This window comes from Typopeltis vanoorti, chromosome 6, assembly GCF_054136105.1.
Source record: "Typopeltis vanoorti isolate ZY-2024b chromosome 6, IOZ_Tvanoo_1.0, whole genome shotgun sequence".
NCBI classification, from domain to species: domain Eukaryota; kingdom Metazoa; phylum Arthropoda; class Arachnida; order Uropygi; family Thelyphonidae; genus Typopeltis; species Typopeltis vanoorti.
In genome coordinates this window covers 93,617,213-93,639,481 of record NC_143554.1, presented here as the reverse complement: position 1 = coordinate 93,639,481, position 22,269 = coordinate 93,617,213, and the positions used below count along the sequence as shown (strand labels likewise).

The following is a 22,269-nucleotide window of genomic DNA, read 5'->3' as shown; positions in this document are numbered from 1 at the left end:
TGTGGCTCAGGAACAAATTCAGTGTGGATAATTCCAACAGCGTCGAAAAAATGACCATTATCTTGACATAAAAGATAATGTGATTTTTGCAACCTGACTTTCTTCTGCTGGGGAGAAGATGTTCGATGTTCTGACATTTCGTTTTCAGATCAAACTGAAAACACCAACTTTCATCACTGGTGACAATTCTTTGCAACACATCATGATCTTGATCAACTGCATGGATAAAATTTTGACAACATACAACCTGATGTTCTCCCTATTCATGTGTCAACGTGTGGTACAAACCTCAAATAAATCATCTTCTTGTGCAAATCTCTTTCTAAGATTAATCTGGCCATTTCCTTACCGACACCAAGCTGTAGAGCAAGTAACCAAGTAGTTATTCGCCTGTCATGGGAAACAATTTTCCTAGCTTTTACCACATTTTCATTTGTCCATGCAGAAACTGGCCATCCACAGCATGGCTCGTTCGCCAGACTTCTTTAAATGTTGAAAACCAGCAGAACATCTGTGCACAGCTCAGACAGCCATTGCTGTCAATTTTTTTTTTTTTTTTTAAGGTCTTGGCACACTTCTGTCGCAGTTTTTCCTAATTTACAGTCAAATTTTATCACTTCTCTTTGATCCATGATGCAAATAGTGACATTCCACTCACACACAATCTTACTTCAATGGTTGCCACATGAAAACTGTTGCAAAACCCGACTCAAAAGTTACACCTGCGATTATAACACACACTAGCAGTTAAAACTATAAACATGTTTGTTACTTTTATTCAAACGGCTGTCCTGTAAAAAAAAAAAAAAAATAATCTCATTACTTAACAGGCACACTATGTATCTCAGATGTTGCCTTACCAGCTGAAACGACTACACAATACTAGGTACTACAAGGAAATGTACCAGAATCAACCAATTCTTAATCTTCTAAGCATTGTAACCATTGGCTAGAAAGGTCTCGTGAATAAAGGAGAGTTAAGCAGAAAAGGAAGCCTGGATGGAACAGAGGTCTGGATAGTTGCTCTTCCCATACTGAGCATTATGAGATACTAAGGCAATTAATGTGAAGTCATTAGCCTCTATATACAAAGTAGCTTAGTCGTGATGATACTTCACGTGCAAACTCTGCTTACACTTAGATAAGGGATAAACCAAAGAATATAATTTCTTGGCATCTTTAATTTAATGCTTAACCAAGTGAAAAAACATTCAACTAGCTCTGATCCAGAATAGTTTAATAATAAGGTGTGACACCCTTTCACTATTTGTGTATGAAAAATATGATTTCTGCATTACTTCAACCTTGATATCACTTCTGGGTCTGGCTCCCAGTGATGTTTATTAATGTTAATCTCTAGGTTTGCTTGCATTTTGTGGAGTAGAAATGCTCTGCTCAGTGGCAGGTTTTCACCTGTCACCTGAGTGGAGCTGCTGCTGGGCTTCTGTCCTGGAGTGATTCAGGTAGAAGTGATGAGTTTAGTATTGATCCTTTAGGATCACTCAGTTTTTGAAGTGGTATACTTTTACTTTAACATACCTCCATAAAGATCAAAAGCTGTCTAGGTAGCAGCCCTTCCCATAATGCTTAGCATCATACACACCCAAAAGGATGTGCTTTGTATTATAGGATACTAAGGCAATTAATGTGAAGTCATTAGCATCTATATACAAGTGGCTTAGTCATGAAGATACTTCATGACTAAGCCACTTGTATATTCATGACGAAGCCAATTGTTAGCTTATACTTGGATAAGGGATGAATCAAGATCATGATTTCTGGTCCAGCCACATTCCCTAGACCTAGCAAGTGTATAATAAGGCCCCTAGTAGTTGTAAACTGTGCTACTACAGCCAACATCAGAATTTTTGAACACAAGGACTACATCCAGTTACATCGTTACACCCATTGAGGAATTGCTGAAGCTTTGAACACCCATCAAATACAAATATGAGAGACTATTCTTCAAACCTCTCAGTCCTGAAAAATTTTCCAAACTTCAACAAATTTGGAGACTGTCCTAAATTTGTTGGGAAGCACTCATCCTCAGATCTTCAGCTCGATGGCCAAGACAACCCAATATAGACCACTAGGGATGCCATTTAGGACTCTAGGCCCAACTTTCTTCAGCTTCATTTGTCCAAGTGTTAGTGCCTGCAGGCCACATATCATTGTTTCTGTGGTCCCTGATGATGGCAAAATAACATTGCAAAAATATAGGAAAGTATTAATTAAAGTTATTATAATTAATATTTTAGTATGTTATTTCCTGAAAAACAATAGTCATCCAATACCAATAATACTACAAATTAAAAGTCTTTCATAATATTCAACCCTCAATACGAAGAAAAACTACTTGAATGGAAAACAATTTAAAGTCAAGAAACAGAGATATATGAAAAAGTGATGCATGCAAACTTCAAACTGAGAAATTGGACAATAAGCCATTTCTATCTAAATCCAACAGAAGGTTCTATTAGGAAAGTATACAAATTTTTTGAATCATCATAAAAGGCAGAGGTGATTAAAAACAAAAAACAAGTTGATTTTTGTAGGAAACCTAATTTCTGGAACTGACATCTGGGATTGAGTAAGAAATAAATCCCATCCCAAACGAATAAATGTTTGGAAAAACTTGGAGAAAAAGGGCATTAATATTAATGGCAAGCACCTGCTAGATTTCAGCTTAGCACTTGGCTCAGTCTGGTAGTGATGTCTTCAGACTGTTCTAAACAGAAGAGTGTACATATAATTTGAAAGCAAATGGTCACCACCTCATGATGTTGAGCAAGTTAAGAATACATAACTATATCCATTTTAGAAATTATGGACTTTACAACCGTGTTATAAATAATTATTTTAATTTCCCAACGTTTCGACTTTCATATTAAGGTCATCATCCAGAGTATATACAAATATACAAGGTCAAGCTGAGTTACATTTCACACAGTAAGCTAAAGAAACAATGATTTGATCACTGGTTATTCTACTGGCATGACCTCTAGTGAAAAAAAAATATAATAAAAAAAATAAATACAGATAAAATTAAAATTTAATTATTTAGAAACTACATCAAAGCTAAATTCTATTTAAGATAACATGAGAGAAACATTCTTTCATATAGATGGTTTTCTTACAGTAATAATGATGTCCTACTTTTAACATGACAATTGTTATATTAGATTTAGGATTCTGGATTATCTACAGTCCTGTTTATAGTTAGCTCTTAGGGAGAAAGGTTCCGTGGATGGAATATGTGCCTTCCATATGCTTTGGACTTTTAGACCATCATTATTGTTCAGATTGGGAAGGTTGATAAGAATCTCACAGTCTTCCTTAAATTTGCGTTCATACCATGTTTTGGTGTGATGTAAACAACTGGTGCTTTTCCAGTCAGTTCTTTGTAAAGTGTTCAGGACATGATCAGAAAGGCCAGCTTCACCATAGTGATTATATTTAATGTGTTATTTATGTTCCTTTTGTCTGATAGGAATTGTGCATCCTGTTTCCCCTATATATGGTATATAGGGGAAACAGGATGCACAATTTTAAAGTTATCAGCAATACTTTTCTAAAAAATGGTTATAGCCAAAACACTATTAACAAAATTCTCTACAAGATCTCAATAAAAAAACAAAGATAAACCAGACTACAATAAAACTATAACCATTCCTTATATTAAAGGGACATCAGATAAAGTAAACAGAATGCTATAGAAATACAACCTCAAAGCCACCTTTAAATTAAAAAATGGTTATAGCCAAAACACTATTAACAAAATTCTTTACAAGACCTCAATAAAAAACAAAGATAAACCAGACTACAATAAAACTATAACCATTCCTTATATTAAAGGGACATCAGATAAAGTAAACAGAATACTACACAAATACACCTTTAAACCTCCTGCACAATTAAAAAGCTTGCTCAACTCATCCAAAGACCCACTCACTCCACTGGCCCACTCTGGAGTATACTGTATTTATTGCACATGTAATCTACCATATAGAGGAGAAACAGGATGCACAATTCCTATCAGGCAAAAGGAACATAAATGACACATTAAATATAACTATGGTGAAGTTGGCCTTTCTGATCATGTCCTGAACACTTTACAAAGAACTGACTGGAAAAGCACCAGTTGTTTACATCACACCAAAACATGGTATGAACGCAAATTTAAAGAAGCCTGCGAGATTCTTATCAACCACCCCAATCTGAACAATAATGATGGTCCAAAAATCCCACGCATATGGAAGGCACATATTCTACCCATGGTACCTTTCTCTCAAGAGTTAACTATAAACAGGACTGTAAATAATCCAGAATCCTAATTCTAATATAACAATTGTCATGTTAAAAATAGGACATCATTGTTACTGTAAGAATGTTTCTCTCATGTTATCTTAAATAGAATTTAGCTTTCATGTTGTTTCTAAATAATTAATTATCTGTATTTATTTATTTATTTTTTTTCCACTAGAGGTTATGCCAGTAGAATAACCAGTGATCAAATCACCATTTCTTTAGCTTACTGTATTAAATGCAACTCAACTCGTCCTTGTATATACTCCAGAGATGACCTTAATATGAAGGTCTAAATGTCAGGAAATTAAAATAGTTATTTATAGCGCGGTTGTAAAGTCCATAATTTCTAAAATGAACGCTGATCACCGTGCAACACTAAAAAAAAGGATAAAACTATATTCACTAAAGCTCTGAAAAGAATCTACATCAAAGAACTCTCAGATTGAACTGTATACTCAAATATGTAAATCGATGCAAAATATATAGCCTCTCGCAGTCAAGTCACCCTCCACTTTGTAGTGGTATAGCCTGTTTCCACAAATGGGGCTTTCACAAACCTGGTGAGCATTGCCACCACAAAGGCATATTATCTTCCCTAGTTGGAGCAAATGCCAACTAAGTGAGTGATACCCTCAAAAACATACCAATCTCACCGTAGGGGGGACCGAACCCCTCTCCCATTCGAGGGTACAGCAGTAAAACAGTTTCACAAGCCAGCCACTGGTTAGTAACAAACCTTCCTTTTTTTGCTAATTAGTTAGCAAAAAAATCCTGCAACCACATATTTTGCCAGTTTATAGCTGGAGGGGAAAAAAATACTATGGCTGCAGGGGGAACTGTTGAGGCTATGTATGGATGGGAGACTGGATCCATCTCTGTGTGGATGGTACGTTTGCAAGTCTGTTGCCCCTCTCTCTGCATGCACCATTTCCTTTTTATATCTTCCTCACCAAACAAAATGACCACAACTGAAAGAAATATGTTTTTACTGTGGATCTCAAAAATTCTCCCACACAAAATAGTTTAAAAAAAAAAAAAAAACATCAAAAATCCAACCAAAAAAATGATAAAAGACAGAAAATGATAAACAACAGAAATCCAACCAAACAACCCACCAACAAAGTCTTACAAAAAAAAAAAATAATAATAAGTTCACATCCACTTCAACATTTGTGGCATAAATAGCAATATAAATTATCTGCATCACCACCTACAGTCATCTAAATCAGAACTAATATTCCTTTCAGAACCCAACTGTCGACCTCAACAGCCACTGTTCACCTCAACTGCCCAAACTACACATTACACAGCTTTTTCTGCCACAAGGGTGGCACATGCATTTGTGAGAACTAACATATCATGCTAAAGACTGCAAATCCTTGAATCCCCACTATTTGATCTGCTTTGGCTCAAAATTTCACTACCAAATCAACCTGCCCTTTTCATGCTCTCTCTATCATTCTCCAAACTCAGTCAACCATTCTGACTCTTCAACTTTCTTTCATCCTTCTTGGGGATTTCAATATTCACAACTCATATTGGATCCCCTTCTCTAGTTTCACTGATCAAGAAGGCAGAGATGCTGAGGTCTCAGAGTATTTTCAGTATACTTTCAAACCAAGTATATAATTTCTTGGTATCTTTAATTTATAGTATAACCAAGTGGAAAAACTTTCAACAATTAACTATTAAGGTGTGACACCTTTTGGCAACTCGTATATAAAAATATGAGTTCTGCATTACTTCAACCTTGGTATCACCTCTGGATCTGGCTCCCACTGATGAGACCTCAATAAAGGTTAAAACCGGTCTGGGTAGTGACTCTTCCCATAATGCATGGCATTATACATGTCTGCAAGGAGATGCGCTTTGCATTATGGGATACTAAGGCAACTGATATGAAGTCATACCACTTTTACCACGAGTTGCCCCAGTACTGAAAATACTTCAGGTGCAAACTTTGTTTGCTTACACTTGGATAAAGGATTAACCAAGTATATAATATAACAAGTACAAAAAACCAAGTATATAATTACCAAATACAAAATACCAAGTATAATTTCTTGGTATCTTTAATTTATGGAAACAGGTCCACATCCATCCTATCCCAAAGAAAGGTGATAAAAATCGACCAATGAACTACTGTCCAATTGCTCTCAAAAATTATGGAGAAGGTCAACAACCAACTCTTGAACTATCTAGAGACATACCAACTAATCAGTGACCAGCAATACGGATTCTGCCACTCGTGATCTACAGCTGATCTTGCTTTCATCACCCACCCACCTATGGACTCAAGTCATGAAGAAATCTGAAGAAACTCATGTGGTTGCCCTCAAGATTTCAAAGGCATTTTATCAGGTTTGGCACAGTGGCCTACTCATCAAATTGCCATCCTATAGTTTGCCCTCCCCACTCTGCAACTGGATTGCCAACTTTCCCACTCACATGATGGATGGCTTACTCTCCTCAGGTTTCCCAACCAATGTGAAAGTACCCCAGAATTCTGTTCTTTCACCCACTCTCTTCCTCTTGTATATAAATGATCTGGCCTCACAGAGTTCCAATCCTATCCATAGCTTTGCTGACGACAGTACTCCATTCCTCCTTTTCATTTGACAAACCTTTTAGTACTCACGTATTAGAATCCTCAAGATCAACCATGACCAGGGACCTGAACTCAGATCACTTATCTATATCCCAACGGGGCAAGGCAACCTTGTAAACTTCAATGCCATCAAAACTCTGTTCTGTCTGATCTCTCACAAGAAAGAGCTGGCATCCCTCTCCCTGACCTTCAGTAATACTGAGATATCCAAACATGATCAGCTTTCTCTTCTTGGACTGACTTGCACTTCCCATCTTTCCTGGCACAACCATATTTCAACTACTGCTTCTGCAGCCACCAAAAAACTCTTACTTTTTCACACAAGACACTACTTCACACCTGCTAACTCTATATATACAAAGCCCAAATCTGTTCCAGCTATGAAATATTGCTTGCATATTTGGTACTGGTGCACCAAAATCCTCTCTCAGATTGGTCGATTCTATCCAGAAGAGGGCAATCTGGCTAATTAATGATCCCTCTGTCACAGCCCCACTTCAATCCCTCTTTCATAGACATTCAGTTTCTGCTTTGTGCCTACCTCTTCTACAGACATAAACAGTGCTCTGCTGTATTGGTATTGGCTACTGTTATTCCTCCACTCTCCTCCAAAATCATTAAAACAAGAGCCACTGCTAACCAACACCCTTTTTACAGTCCATCTTGAAACTCAACAAACAAACTTCACTGCAAGGGTTTTTAAAAGTTTTTAAAAGCCAAATTTTTAAGCAAATTAGCAGCCTTGGATGGGATATCAGTCAACACTATCACAAAAAGTAAGTTTATTACGGAAAGTTTCACAAGCAAAGGAATGCAGTTGCCAAGAAGTCCATCTTCAGTTATGACACTAATACATAATTATTATAGTAAAGTGAAACAACTGTACATCCAGAAACTGGAAGTATTCAAATGTGATAATAAAAAACTGAGTATTTCAATAGATGAGTGGACCAGTTGCAAGAATTGCAGATACATGAACATTCATGTATACTGCAATGAGACCTCTACGAACCTTGGTTTAATAAGAATACATGGGAACTGTCCTGCAGAAAAAGTGTTATCCTTGCTTCAGGAAAGATTAGGAAACTTTCAGTTAAAACTTGTAATTGATGCAGTTGCAATTACAAGTGACAGTGCTGTTCTGGAAAAATTCGGAAAATTATCATCGACTATTCAACAGTACTGCTACAACCATGCACTACATCTAGCTGTAACAAAAGTATTTTATGTTAAAAAGTTGAAAGGTGAATCATCAGTGACTTGTAGCAGTGATAGTAAATTCAATACAGATTCTGAATATGATAAAGATGATTAACAGTGATTCTGAGTTAGATGGTGTGGCCCGAGCTGATCAGTATGATTTGCGAGATGATCTATCTTCGGCAATTAGCAGCATACGAAGAATTATGAAAATATTTAAATATTCTCCAGTAAAACATTCTCTTTTGCAGCAAGAAATAACCAAGAGTGAAAAGAGGAAACTAGAAGTCATTTTGGACTGTAAAATATGCTGGAACACAATGGAGAGAATGATAGAAAGATTTTTAAAGACTGTAAATCCGATTAAGACTGTTTTACGAGAGCTGAAACTCGATCACTTATGGAAAGAAAAGTATTATGAAATATTGAGAGGTATGTTGAATTGCTTACAACCAATTAAGATTAGTAGTTGAAGCCTTAAGCAATAGAGAAGCTAATATTCTCACAAGTGAAGGAATTTTTAAGTTCCTGTTCCTTTAGAAAACCAGAATTCTTCAATGAGCCAAATAAAGGAAATAAAATTTGAATTAGTTAAACGTAGAAATAGAGATCTTGTGTCTGTCTCTCACAAAGTACTTGAGCAACGTTAGTTGTTTATGTGAGATGGAAGAGGGTGAAATTTTTGCCTTGTCAAGTAAGAACGAAATTGCACAATTGGTGACATCATTAATGGAAAGACTTTTTAAAGGAACATTTACAGCAGAAGTTCCAATAAAAGAAATAAAGGATGTCCTTACAGAGAGTTCTGACATTAAATCAGAATCTGATCTGAAGAGTGAATTGACTAAAGCAATATCAGTTTCGACATCAAAGCCTAGCCCTATGCATGCAGACAAAATATTTGCTTCTCTAAGGAAATGAGCTTATATGAAGCAACGCATTCTTTCACTCCCAACTTGAAGATGCTTTTAGACACACTCTGAACAATTTGACCAACGTCTACAGAAAATGAAAGAAATTTTTCCACATCTTTCCACATCTATACTTTCCAAGTATATTTGTTACAAAGCGAAGATCACAATTGTCTGATCGGGCAATTAATGCCTATGTTTCTTAAAGTAATGACAAATAAAAACTAATTGAAGTATTTTTTAATTTTCAAACGAATAATATTTGCATTTGTTTTCTATTAATGTTTAATTTAATAAATAAAATATTTAAATGAGATTGAGAATGTTAATACATTGTGTGATATATGCAAAAACTCACTGTATACTATAAGGTTTGGTTAAATAAAGTTTGCATTAATTACATTGTTTATATTTTGAGAAAACCTGAAATATAACAGAAACCTAGCCAAAAAGATACCGTAGTGATCCCTGTTTAGCGCACAGGGCAAGAGATGCACATGAAATTCCGGTCGACCTCCATTTAGGAAATTTCATTTACTCATCTTATGCTTTGACCTTTTACATATAGGAGTGTCTCGAAACCTCTGAAAGACTGCGGCGAGGCCACGAACCCCGTTTGCCCCACCTTCTCTACGACTTTTCTGTTTATTAACTTTTACTGTTATAGCCATTATTACAGATGATGAATGAAAATTAAATAAAAAAGATTATTTTGAGAATTCTCGGGAAATACGATTTCCCGTTCTCGATTCCCGAAGGTTCCAAAATGTCGGGAATTTGGAAACACTAGTCTAGAATATATCCAAATTCTTGTATGGAAACAGATTCTGATGATAAGTATATTGGAGATGGAGAAACTACTAATCAGGGCAATGCTCTAAAACAGGGATGGGGAACCTTTTTAGTATCAAGGGCGAAAATTGCTAATTTAAGAACTTCCACGGACGACTGGCAATTTTAACTCTTATATATAGTGTATGTGGTGTGCAATATATATCTCAATAAGTAAATGTGCAACGTTCTCATCTGATATGGTATCTTTTCATTACAATTGTGTAGACATAATTATAACAATCAAGCAAAGGCTATATTTAATTTATTTAAAAAATTATATTTATTTTATTTTAACTGAGAACTTTATTAAAGTAATAATAGCATAATAAATATTTCATCAAAGTTAATGAAGCTTACCTTTAATCTTAAACTTTTTAGTGAGAAGGCTGAAACTGCATTTTTTGTGAAAGCTTAGAAATATTAGCCGCCCTTATGAGACTCACTGACTAAATCTTGTCACTGAACTACTCGTAGTTCAGTGACAAGATTTAGTCAGTGAGTCTTGTACGAAGGCAATTTTTTGCCAGAGTTAATTGTGAAAAAAATTGCTCGCACTGATAAGTAGTAGAAAACTGAGAAGCTATTTTTCAAGGCATTATTTTTGAAAGAAGGGAATTTCTCAGAATTAATAGATTTGTAAAAGTCAATATAGGCAGATTACTATATTTTGATCTCAAAGTGTTATCACACTGCAAATCAATCAACACTAATTGCAAGGAATCGGAAGCTTCCTCAGGGCATATATCAAAAGATGTTTTAAATATTTGTAACTCAATTCTTTGATTTTTTATATCTTCAAATCTCCTTTGAAATTGATTCAAAACCCTTTAACACTCATCAACATACTCACTTGTTGATTTTGGATTGTGTTCTCTTAATTTTGGAAGATGTATAAAGCAGTTTTTTTTTTTTCAGTTGGGTAAGAAATAATTGAAGCATCGATTCAAAGCTCTTGATATGAGTGAGCAAAGAGGTCATTAGATGATTGGGACCTTGTAATTTCAAATTTAGATTATTCAAATGACTAGTTATGTCTACTAAAAATGCTAAATCACTTTGAAACTTTTTATCCTCCAATTCTTAAATGGAGACACCTTTAATGTCCAAGAAAATTTTCACTTTGTCTTTAAGTTCATAAAATCGCTTGAGCATTTGAGCTCTACTTAGCCACCTAACTTCACAATGGTACAATAAGTCCCCATATTCAACTTCAAGATCTTGCAAAAATTCTTTGAATTCCCTGTTGTTCAACCCTTTACTTTTTATCAAATTAATGGCCTTTGTTACTACATTCATGACGCTGTTCATCTTGAGTGACTTTGCACATAGATTTTCCATATGAATGAAGCAGTGGCACAATTAAAGTATTTGGGTTCAATTGACGTTTCTTAAATTCATTCTTAATCAGAGCCACAAGCCCTTTTTCATGACCTACCATGGATGGAGCATCATCTGTAGCGAGACCACTCAGTTTTTCATACGGTAAATCAAAATCCTTTAATGCTGAATTGACCATTTCAAATAAATCTTCACCTTTAGTTGTCCCCTTCATTGATTTTAAAGGAAGAAATTTTCTCGCATATTGAAATCTGTAGTAATTCCCTGTATAAATATAGCCATTTGTGCAGCATTTGACAGATCAGTAGTCTCATTGCTAATGAGTAAAACACAAATTCTGCTGAACCTACTTTCAAAGAAGTTTGGATATCATCAGCGATATCTTTAATATGGTCAGAAACAGTTCTTGATAGGCTAATATTTTTAAACAAACCCAGTTTTTCTGGACATAAAATTTCAATGGCAGTAAGGATGTAATCTTTCACAAACTCACCTTCATTATGGGTTTTAAGTTTTTTAGCAATTTGTTCACACAACGCATAACTAGCTTGAGTTACAGATGGTCTTTCCTGAATAAGCTTTTTAAAAAGAGATTGGCTTTTGATTATATTTTCTTTCAAAGTCGCTATCTTGTCTAAACGTTCTGATCCTTCTAAATTTTCATATTTCTTATGCTTACTCAAATAATGTTCAAGATTATATTTTTTGTAAACTGCAACATGTTCGTTACAAATAAGACAAATGCACTTGTCATTAATTTCAATAAATGAAGTATAGTTCTGTCCATTTTTCACAAAACAGCACACATTCACCACTTCTTTTATGCTTTTCGCTACAACTTGTCATTTAAAAAAATAAATTGAATAAAGTTGTCAACTGGTTAATTACAAGGCACTCGCAACACTGCATGAGAAAAACAAAGTCAAAAGCCAATGTTTTGACATGCAGGAAAAGGTCATGGCAGTAATTGGGAATTGACCAATCAGAGAAAGTCTGAACTTACCTGCGAGAAATGCTCCCGATTTCTTTTTATTTTAATGGCTAGTCTCAATTTGATGGTTGCCAGATGTATGACGATTATATTTTATGTAATATAGTTATTTTTGATTTTGTATATTTAATTATTTAAATTTAAATAAATGTAATTATTATAAAATTTTATTTACATGTACATACAAGTATATCAGCAAAGGGGCGAATTGAAATAAGACTTGCGGGCAAAATTTTGCCTGCAGGCGAGGGGTTCACCACCCCTGCTCTAAAAGAAGCCATGGAAAAATCAATTCACAGGTTTCTTGAGGAACCGGAAGAAATAATATCAAATCCAAAGACACTGAAGGCTGAATTTTCAGTATTTGAGGCAACCAATAAAAGAACAAAGAATTTAGATTTATTATTTGATACCCGGAAAACAATAAAATCAAGTTCATTAGCCAGTGAGAGAGCATTTTCTATTTCAGGCAATTTTGTATCTAGAATAAGAACAAGATTGTTTTCTGAAATCATATTTCCTGAAGAAAAATACTAAATGAAATAATTTATAATTTGTACGGATTTTAGTTATTTTAGTTTTTTTTATTTGGTTTTGTATGGAATATATTTTAATTTGTTATTTTTTTTTTAGTTCCATAAATATTAAACTGAAAAATTTTTAAATAAGTATAATTTTTTTTTACTGCTTTAATTATATATTTTTTGTAAAAATTCAAAAACCAGTTTTACCTGTTTTTTTGAAAATACTGGAATTCGAAAACCGGTTTTTTCAAAAGTTAAGTTTTTGTATAAACCCTATTCACTCTCTACTTCATTCTATCTACTTCTGTCCTTTGGAACATTCTCCTCCACTCTGCCTTCCCCAAAGTTTACAACCCTCAGCTGTTCAAGCAAAATGTGAACAGACTCTTCCTTTCTACTATTCCTCTTGCCCCACACACAGCACTAGTGTGCTATAAGTCTTGCAGCCTTTCATGTGTGTAAACCAGATTAAAACACACACAGTATATATTACTGGGAGAAGTAAACAAGTTTAAAAATGTGTACCTTAGAAACTGAGTATTAAAATGTGAAGACAGTGACCAACTCAACCAGGGATATATAATGAAACTGTTTGCAAAGAAAGAAAAATAATTCCATAGAGGACACTAAAAGAAGCAGCCCATTAAATGAAAAAAAAAAACATACAAAAAAGTTCTGGCCAGCAAGTCATGTAAAAAAGTAAACAAAACGCATGGGAAGATTCTGAAAAGAGCACACACATTATGAAGGTAGCAAAATGTAATAGAAATTACTAAGAAAGCTTAGAAATAGGACCACATAAAAGAATGAAGATTCTTCTTCTTCTTAGCATTATGTCCCACCATTTCATTCAGTTTTGCAGCACCAGTAGGGCAGACACCCATGGTTCACATGTTTTCTTTTAAGTTGTCCATCCATCACTCTTATACTTAAACATCTGGGCTAACTGTAAGGTCCTGTCCTGCAACAGATTCCTTGTTAGCTCTGGCCACATGCCCATACATCATAGGTATGCTTCCCAAATCTTCTCTGGAATTGGAACAACAAGGATTTTCCGAATGTCATCATTTGTAATGTGGTACAGTTCAGTGTATCCTAGTCTCCATCGGAGCATCTGCATCTCCATAACATGTAGTTCCTGTTCATGCCGTTTTGTTGAAGGCCAGCACTCTGCTCCATAAAGCAGCATAATTGGTCGGATGACTGTGCAGTAAATCTTGGAATGAACACACACACACACACACACACATACACAAAGAATTAGTTAAACTAGGAAACACTATCAAACCTAAAATGTGGAAATCAGCTAGAGTAGATGATAATGGATCTGAAATGGACATCTCACTGAGTCCAAAGATTCACTGTAGTAAGCCCCCACTAAGTATTATTCACACAATACCTATCAAACCTCTCAAATTTGTTCACTGACAAAGAACAAATGCCTCTGGAAACTCATTCTATTTCTTCAGCTCTTTCAGCAAAAAATCTAATCACCACTCCATTGCTACACATGCTCTTACATAACTTCATTACATCTACACTATTTTTGCCTATCATTATCTAATTTGCAAAACTCTGATATATTATCAGGGTATCCAACAGACCTGCCACTATTTTGATCATCTGCCTCATGATCCTCTCAATCACTTTCTCATCCTCAAGAAACCTAGTTGACCATATCTGTTCACAGTAAACCAAACGTGGCCATACCTTGAGCTGAAAGGTATAGATGGTTCAGGAGGCACTGTTTTTCTGTGAATTCGCATTACATTACAAGATTATATTCCAATCACTCTCATCACTGTATTTACACTGAGATTTGGCAATGCCCTCCTGTTCATCTATCTCTATTCTCACATCATCTGTCCATGATATGTTTAACTAATTTCATTTGGTTCAATTTATTTATTTGTATGGAGTTTCCCCATTTTCTCCCCGGTCCCTTTTTTTTGGGGGGGGGGGGAGCCATCCTAATAAGATATTAGGTATATGAATTTTATAACTTCCATATGTGTTCATGGGGCCATTTTGCCTGTTCTGAGGGACAAAAAACCCAAATTTCTGGGTGACCATCAACCTTCGTACTTTTTTCTCTCAGAGGGAACCTGTAACCCCTAGAGAGCACGTCCCCTGGGTGGCAGATAGGGGAGCACACCATGTGTGTGTGTACATGCGTGCATGTGTGTGTGTGTGTGTGTGTGTGTGTGTGTGTGTGTGTGTGTGTGTGTGGTGGTCCGAATATACTGAATAAGGACTCGTGGACCAACAGAGCAATCATCTTGATTGTAAGGGAAGTGGCACTCCCATGGATCCATAGCTGGATCCATCCTCTTCTTCTACTTTGAGGAAGATCCATTTACTTTTATCTTTCCTATAAGGTCTTATCAGCCAACTCTTCTTATTTTATGACCCTTATGCTATTAGAGTACTCGAGGGCCATGAGATCATTTCATTTCTGGCCTTACAACTATGCCCTCTCTATAAACCTTACTATAATTCTTCTATAATCTACTCTTTCCTCCTTCAATATACCCTGTTCCTTCTATGGGTTTAAATTCAGAAGAAGGCTAGTTCAGAAGCCTTAAGGTAGCAGCCCTACCACTGAACTATTCCATCGTCAGGCTAGTCCCCTGACATGGAGAACATAATTCTACTTGTAAGCTGACAGAAAAAGATAAATCAGATTGAATTTATGGAAAACAACCCTGGAATGGAAAAGGTAAAACAAAACTGGAAAGGACAAAATATAATACACATAGCAAACTGGAATGTAAAAGGAATAGGATATAAAGAAATAGAATTAGATCAACTATTAAAGGAAAGAAATTTTAAAATAGCAGTAATCGCTGAAACAAAAATGAAATTAAAAGGAACTATGAGAACCGAAAATTTTAATGATATACAGTGGAATCGACAGAGATCAAAGAGCACAAGGAGTCATGATTTGGATTCATAACTCTTTCAAAACAGTTAAAACATTATAAATTATGGAATGAAAGAATAATAGAAGCTAGAATAAAAATAGATCAAGGCTATTTAACAATAATTGGTTTATATGCCCCAGAAGAAGGAAGAGAACAGGATAATATTGATTTTTATAATCAGCTACAAAACATATATAATAAAACAAATAAAAATTATTACATAATTTTAGCAGGAGATTTAAATGCAAGAATTGGAAACATGGAAATTAATAATAATATAGGAATACATGGAGAACATACTCTAAACAGGAATGGTAAAAAATTGATTGACTTTGTAGTTTATAATAACCTAAAAATAATGAATTCCTTCTATAAACATAAAGACAAACATAAATATACTTGGGCAGCAAGAGGATGGAAATCAATATTAGATTATTTTATATTAAATGAAAAGACATCAAAATTCTCACTAGATGTTAGAGTTCACAGAGGATATGAAATAAGCAGTGATCACTTCCTTGTTAAAATAAAATTAAGATTACCACCTAAATGGCTACAAGTAACAAGAACAGAAAGATAATTTGAAACATTTGTTTATAAAACTAGACTATTGAATGATACAAATGTACAATGGCTATAAGAACAAAGAATTAGCCAATATCTAGATAAAATAAAACAAAATGAAGAAATAGAATGGCTTAATATAAAAACAATACTAAATGCAGAAGCAAATGAAAGCTTAGGAAAGACCAAAAAATTCAATAAAAGAAAAAAACTGAAGATCTGGGATGATACAATCAAAGAAATAATCAAAAAGAAAAAAGAGGCTTATCACAAATGATTAAGCAGTAAAAGATCAGAAGATGAAATAGAATATAAAAAGAATAAGAGCCATAGCTAAAAGAGAAGTCAGAGAAAGACAGAATCATGGAACAAATCTGTTTCAAATTTAGAACATGATTTATATAAAATAACACACAATGTATATAAGATTCTGAAACACTTAAATGCAGATACCAAAGAAAACAAAATTAAACACCGAATTGAAATTAGAAGAATTTCTAAATTACTACACAGAATTGTAGACAGACAAATATTTTAAAAAAGACAACTGGCAAACAATTAACAAAAATGAAAAGGAAATAACTAAAGAAGAATTAGAAATCAGCCTGAAAGAAACAAGAAATGGAAAAATCACATGGAGAAGATAAGCTATCAGAACTATCAGAACTATATAAATATGCAAGAACAAGTTTCAAAGAAAGATTCTTATTATTTTTAAAGAAAATTTATTCAACTTGTATCCACCCCCCCAATAGAATGGAAAAAAAGCAATTGTGATTCCTATCTTCAAAAATGGTAATAGAGATGACCCTAAAAACTATAGAGGAATCAGTATACTAAATTCCTGTTACAAAATATATAGCAGAATCTTAAATAGCAAACTAATGAAATATTCTGAAAATTTTATTTTAGAAGTACAGAATGGATTTAGAAAAGGACGATCATGTATAGACCCAGCCTTTTGCCTAAAATTAATAACAGAGAAAAGAAGAGAATACAATTTAGAAACACATATTGCATTTATTGATTTTGAAAAAGCATTTGACAAAGTTAAAAGAAGCATTTTATTTAACATATTAAAAGACAAATACCAAATAATATCCTAAAAGTTATCACAAGTATATATGAAAATAATCAAATACAAATAAGATTAAATCACGAGCTATCATATACGAGACAGATAAACCAAAGGGTCCGACAGGGATGTCCCCTCTCAGCAACTCTTTTTAATATCTACTTAAATGAAATAATAATAAAGTGGAATAAAAATTTACATCAAGGAATTAAACTTTCTCCTACAGTGAACTTAAACACTCTCCTTTTTGCCAACAACCAAATAATATTTACAAATTCTAAAGTTCGTCATCATCATTAGTGTTCTGTCTCTTGACAGGTCCAATGGTATAATTCAGCAGACTCTCTTCCCCCAATTTCCTCTTACAGAAAGCTATTTTAGATCTAAATGAGATAGCCAAAGATTATGGTATGATAATATCAACAGAAAAATCAAAAACTATGGCCTTTAAAGGACAAGATCAGCAAGAACTAAAATAGTAATAGATAACAAGATCTTAGAACAGGTGAATTCGTTTAACTACCTAGGATGTATGATCACATATGAAAATGAAAAAGATATAAACGTAAAAATTGCAAAATATTTAAAAAGAACAGGAGTAATTAACTGTATATTTAAACCAAACCTAGTTCAAAAACAAACCAGACTAAAAGTATACAATACATTAGCCCTACCAGTCTTAATGTATGGAAGTGAAATCTAGACAATAAAACAAAAAGACAGAGATTAATAACAGCAGAAATGAAGTTTATGAGAAAAACTGCAAAGTATACCCTATTTGATCACAAAAGAAACGAAGAAATTATGAAAGAATTAAACCAAGAACCAGCAATAGAAAAAATTTAAAAAAATAAATGGATGGAACACGTTCAAAGAATGAAAACAGAAAGATTACCAAAACAAGCCTTAAAGTACAAGCCATTAGGAAAATGAAAACCAGGATGTCCTCTTAAACGATGACTTCTAAAGCCGGAACAGGCCATGCTAGGCCTAAATCCTTGATATGCATGATGATGATGATTAAATACTTTACCTGCTTAGTCGCTAAGACACAAAGATATATACAACTTATGCACATAGACATGCCAGTAGGAAGGCAAACAATCTAGACAGTATAAAGTCCTGGCTGGCATCATCTATGGATATGGTGATGGAATTTTGCTTGCTCTGCCAAAGGTCTCAATATGATTGTCTCCCAGATTTTGGGTAAGGTGACACAGCCATATTTATTCCAGTTAGGAGAATGTTGTGCTGTGGCAGATTCAAGAAATAGTCTTTCAGATTTTTTATTTGTCTCTGTCTAATAAGGAGATTTTAATGGAAAATTTTGAAAAACGAGCCATAGACTCAGCCTCTCTCAAACCTTCTATCTGGCTAAGATATGTAGATGATGTGTTCTCTATTTGGCCTCATGGCCAGACACAGACTCCTTCCTCAGTCACCTCAGCCTACTTCCAAGAATCCAGTTTACAATGGAAAAGGAAAATAACAGTTTACCCTTCCTAGACACCTTAGTAACCTTTCCTTCACTGTATATAGAAAAACCTATTTACACAGGCAGATACATTCACAAACTTTCTCACCACCACCACCACCACCCCTCCCAACAATATGGCATTATTAGAACTCTAGCCAAGAGACAGCCCAGAAAGGTAACGAGTGTGGTAAAAAAAGCAAAGCGGACTATGAAAGGAAACTAGCTTTGCAAGCAAAAGAGAATCCAAAACAGTTCTTTCAATATGCTGCAAGCAAGAAAAAAACTGTACACGGTAAAATGATTTTAAGGAATGACGATGGTAAGGAGGTCACTGAATCAGTCGATATAGTGGAGTTACTGAGCGCGCACTTTGCAAAAGCATATCATCCAGGTGGTGACATTGAAAAAATGAAAGAACTATTAGTTTATACGGGAATAGTGATGAATGAAGTGGAGGTGACTAGTCTTTACAGAACCTTAATGTGAACACATCTGTGGGATTGGATGGTATACCAGCACGGGTCTTGCGTGAAGCGGCTAAAGAATTATCAGTGCCCTTGACCATGTTGTTTAATCTGAGTCTCAGGTCTGGCTTAGTCCCGAAGGTGTGGAAAGAGAGGAAAATAGTTTCACTGCATAAAGGAGGATCCAAGACTACGGTTGCAAATTACCGACTGATCAGCATATCAGGAGTCGTTGTCAAGGTCTTAGAGAAAGTAGTCAAGGGAAAAATACAGGAATGGATTGATGAAAACGAGATACTGTACAGGGGACAGCATGGCTTTGTGAAGGGTAGATCATGATTCAGTAACTTGCTCAAGTTTTATAACAAGGTGACGGTTGAACTGGATAAGGGAAATGGGTTTACAGTGATACTGCTGGACCTGGCAAAGGCGTTTGACAGGATACCACATGGAATACTAATCCGTAAACTACAACATATGGGAATGGATATAGGGTTGGTGAGGTGGATAGGTGGTTGGTTGATGGAGAGATATCAAAGAGTAGTTTATTCAGGAGTAGAGTCCAAAAGACGGCCTGTGACTAGTGGTGTGCCACAGGGTTCTGTTCTTGGACCACTGCTGTTTAATCTGTTCATTTACGATATAGGGAAGGATCTAAGTGGAACAATTCATTTGTTCGCTGATGATGCAAAGTTGGGTAGGGCAATAGTGAATGCAGAAGATGTCAAAGTCTTGCAGGATGACTTAGATAGATTGGAGTTCTGGGCTAAGGAGAATGGATATCAATTTAATGTGACAAAATGTAAGGTTATGCAGTTTGGGGTGAAAAGATTAGCAGCAGTATACCACATTGGTGGAACTGTACTCCAAAAGATTGATGAGGCCAGGGACTTGGGAGTGTTGTTGGATAGGGAGATGAAGTTTAGGGGGCACACTGCAAAAGTAGCTAAATCAGCTCATCAACTCACTTGGTTGTTGAAAAATACCTTGATGAGCAGAGACAAGTAAGTTATTGTACCTCTGTACCGAGCCTTGATAAGACCTCATCTCGACTACTGTGCCCAGATTTGGTCACCTCGGTTTCTCCTTGATGGGGAGGAGGTGGAGAGGATCCAGAGGCGAGTGACTAAGATGATAACAGGTCTATGGAATGAACCATATGAGAACAGGTTGAAGATTTGTGGGTTGCAGAAACTAGTTGATAGGCAGAGGAGAGGAGATATGATCGAGACATTCAAATTGCTAAAGGGATTCTATAGGATTAATTCAGAGGATATTTTTGAGATCAGGACTGGTGGTGGGAGAACTAGGGGACACCTATGGAAGCTGGGCAAGAGTGTGGTTAGCAGGGGTGTTAGAGCTGGGTTCTTTACTTTTAGAGTGGTAAATGAGTGGAATAAGCTGCCAGAGTCTGTTGTGGGTGCTATGACGGTGAACGAGTTCAAGACAAGGTATGATAGATACTGTGAGAATGTAATCGCATAGTTGTGTGGACATGATGTTTAGGGCCTCCCTCGATGAGTCTAAGGACTCCTGGAGTCGCCCGAAATAATAATAATAATAATTTTTGTTCCAGTGGAACTGCCCCTTCAACCAAACTCAACCACATACACAACACCTTCCTTTCCAATGGCTACAGCAATTACAGAATTAAAAAAATAATCAGTTCCTCCCCAATTTCACAGTTATCTCTTCAATATCTTCAGAAGGATTTCAGAAATGCCATCACCATACCCTACATCCATGGCACATCAGAAAAAATAGGCAGGTCCTTAAAAAAAAAAAAAAAAAAAAGTACAACCTCCACACAGTGTTCAAGTCCCACTGTAAACTTTCTACCCTTATCCGTTCTACCAAAGATCAGCTCCCCTCCTCTCTCAGTGCCTGGAGTTTATAAAGTACCCTGTTCCTGCAAGCTGGCTTACATTGGATAGACAAGCAGATCAGCAACCATCCATTTAGAAGAACACAAATCATACATCTGCAATCACAACTATGGTCAATCTGGCCTTGTAGACCATGTTTTGGATACAACCCACAGGATCTCCTGGAAAAAAACTATCATGCTCCACCATGGTAAATTCAAAAAAGAAAGACTATTTTTAGAATCGGCAGCAGCACTCAGAAATCAACTGAATTTAAATAAATACGGTTGCATAAAACTTCCCAAAATTTGAGAAACATTAATTATCAGAGATCCCACCTTACATCCTAGGTCACCTACAATGGATTTCACTTAGTATTGTGTTGTATTTGAGTGTGTTACAATAATTTTTTGTAATCCCTGAAGATGTCTCAGTGAATGAGACGAAATATTGGAAACTTAAAATCAGTTTTAATCCTTTCCGAGTGCTGTATATATTCCATTAAGCTTCTAACATGATGATAAAGCTTTGCAAAGTGGTCACTCAGTAACTCAACTATTTTGTCTGTTTCTATCATCTTGTATCCATCAGCACTCATTTTCCCAATATTTATTCTTTTCATTTACTTTGCACACAGCAAAAGAGCTCTAGGATTTCCTTTGACCCTGCTTGGCTAATTTCTTTTCATATGACCTTGTCTCATTTACCATGTGGTCACCTTTCTTGCCTTGCTTGTTAACCTTTCTCCTTATATACCCTACACAACATTTTCATTTTTGGCAGTTCTGCTTAATGATACTGTTTTATCTATCCTATCTTATTTATCTTTCTTGCTTCGTGTGTAGTCTCTGATGTTGCTTCCTTTAGATATCTCACAATATCTTCAGATATTGAGAGATAATTCATCTGCCTTGAAGTTCTATTTATACCCCCTTATTAACTGAAAATTCCACGTGTGGCAACTTCCTAAGCCAAGAATACACAGTCCAACAGAAGCCACTGTGGCCACCTTGGTTATGGACAGATTTTCAGATCCTATGACAAGATCTAGTAGCACTCTCAAATCCACATCACTGTTTCAAGTAATTTTAGTAAGCAAATAAATTCCATTTCCTTCCCACACTATGTGATGTTTCCTACTTCCAATTTATGTCTCTGTAACTGAAACTCCAATAATAATTACTCT

The 22,269-nt window shown here is 35.3% G+C and overlaps 1 protein-coding gene across 1 annotated transcript in view; it reads right to left on the bottom strand.

The window, feature by feature from the left end:
- Septin2 (septin 2) overlaps window positions 1-22,269 on the bottom strand; it is a 128,495-nt gene that overhangs the window by 47,582 nt on the left and 58,644 nt on the right. The window lies entirely within an intron of this gene.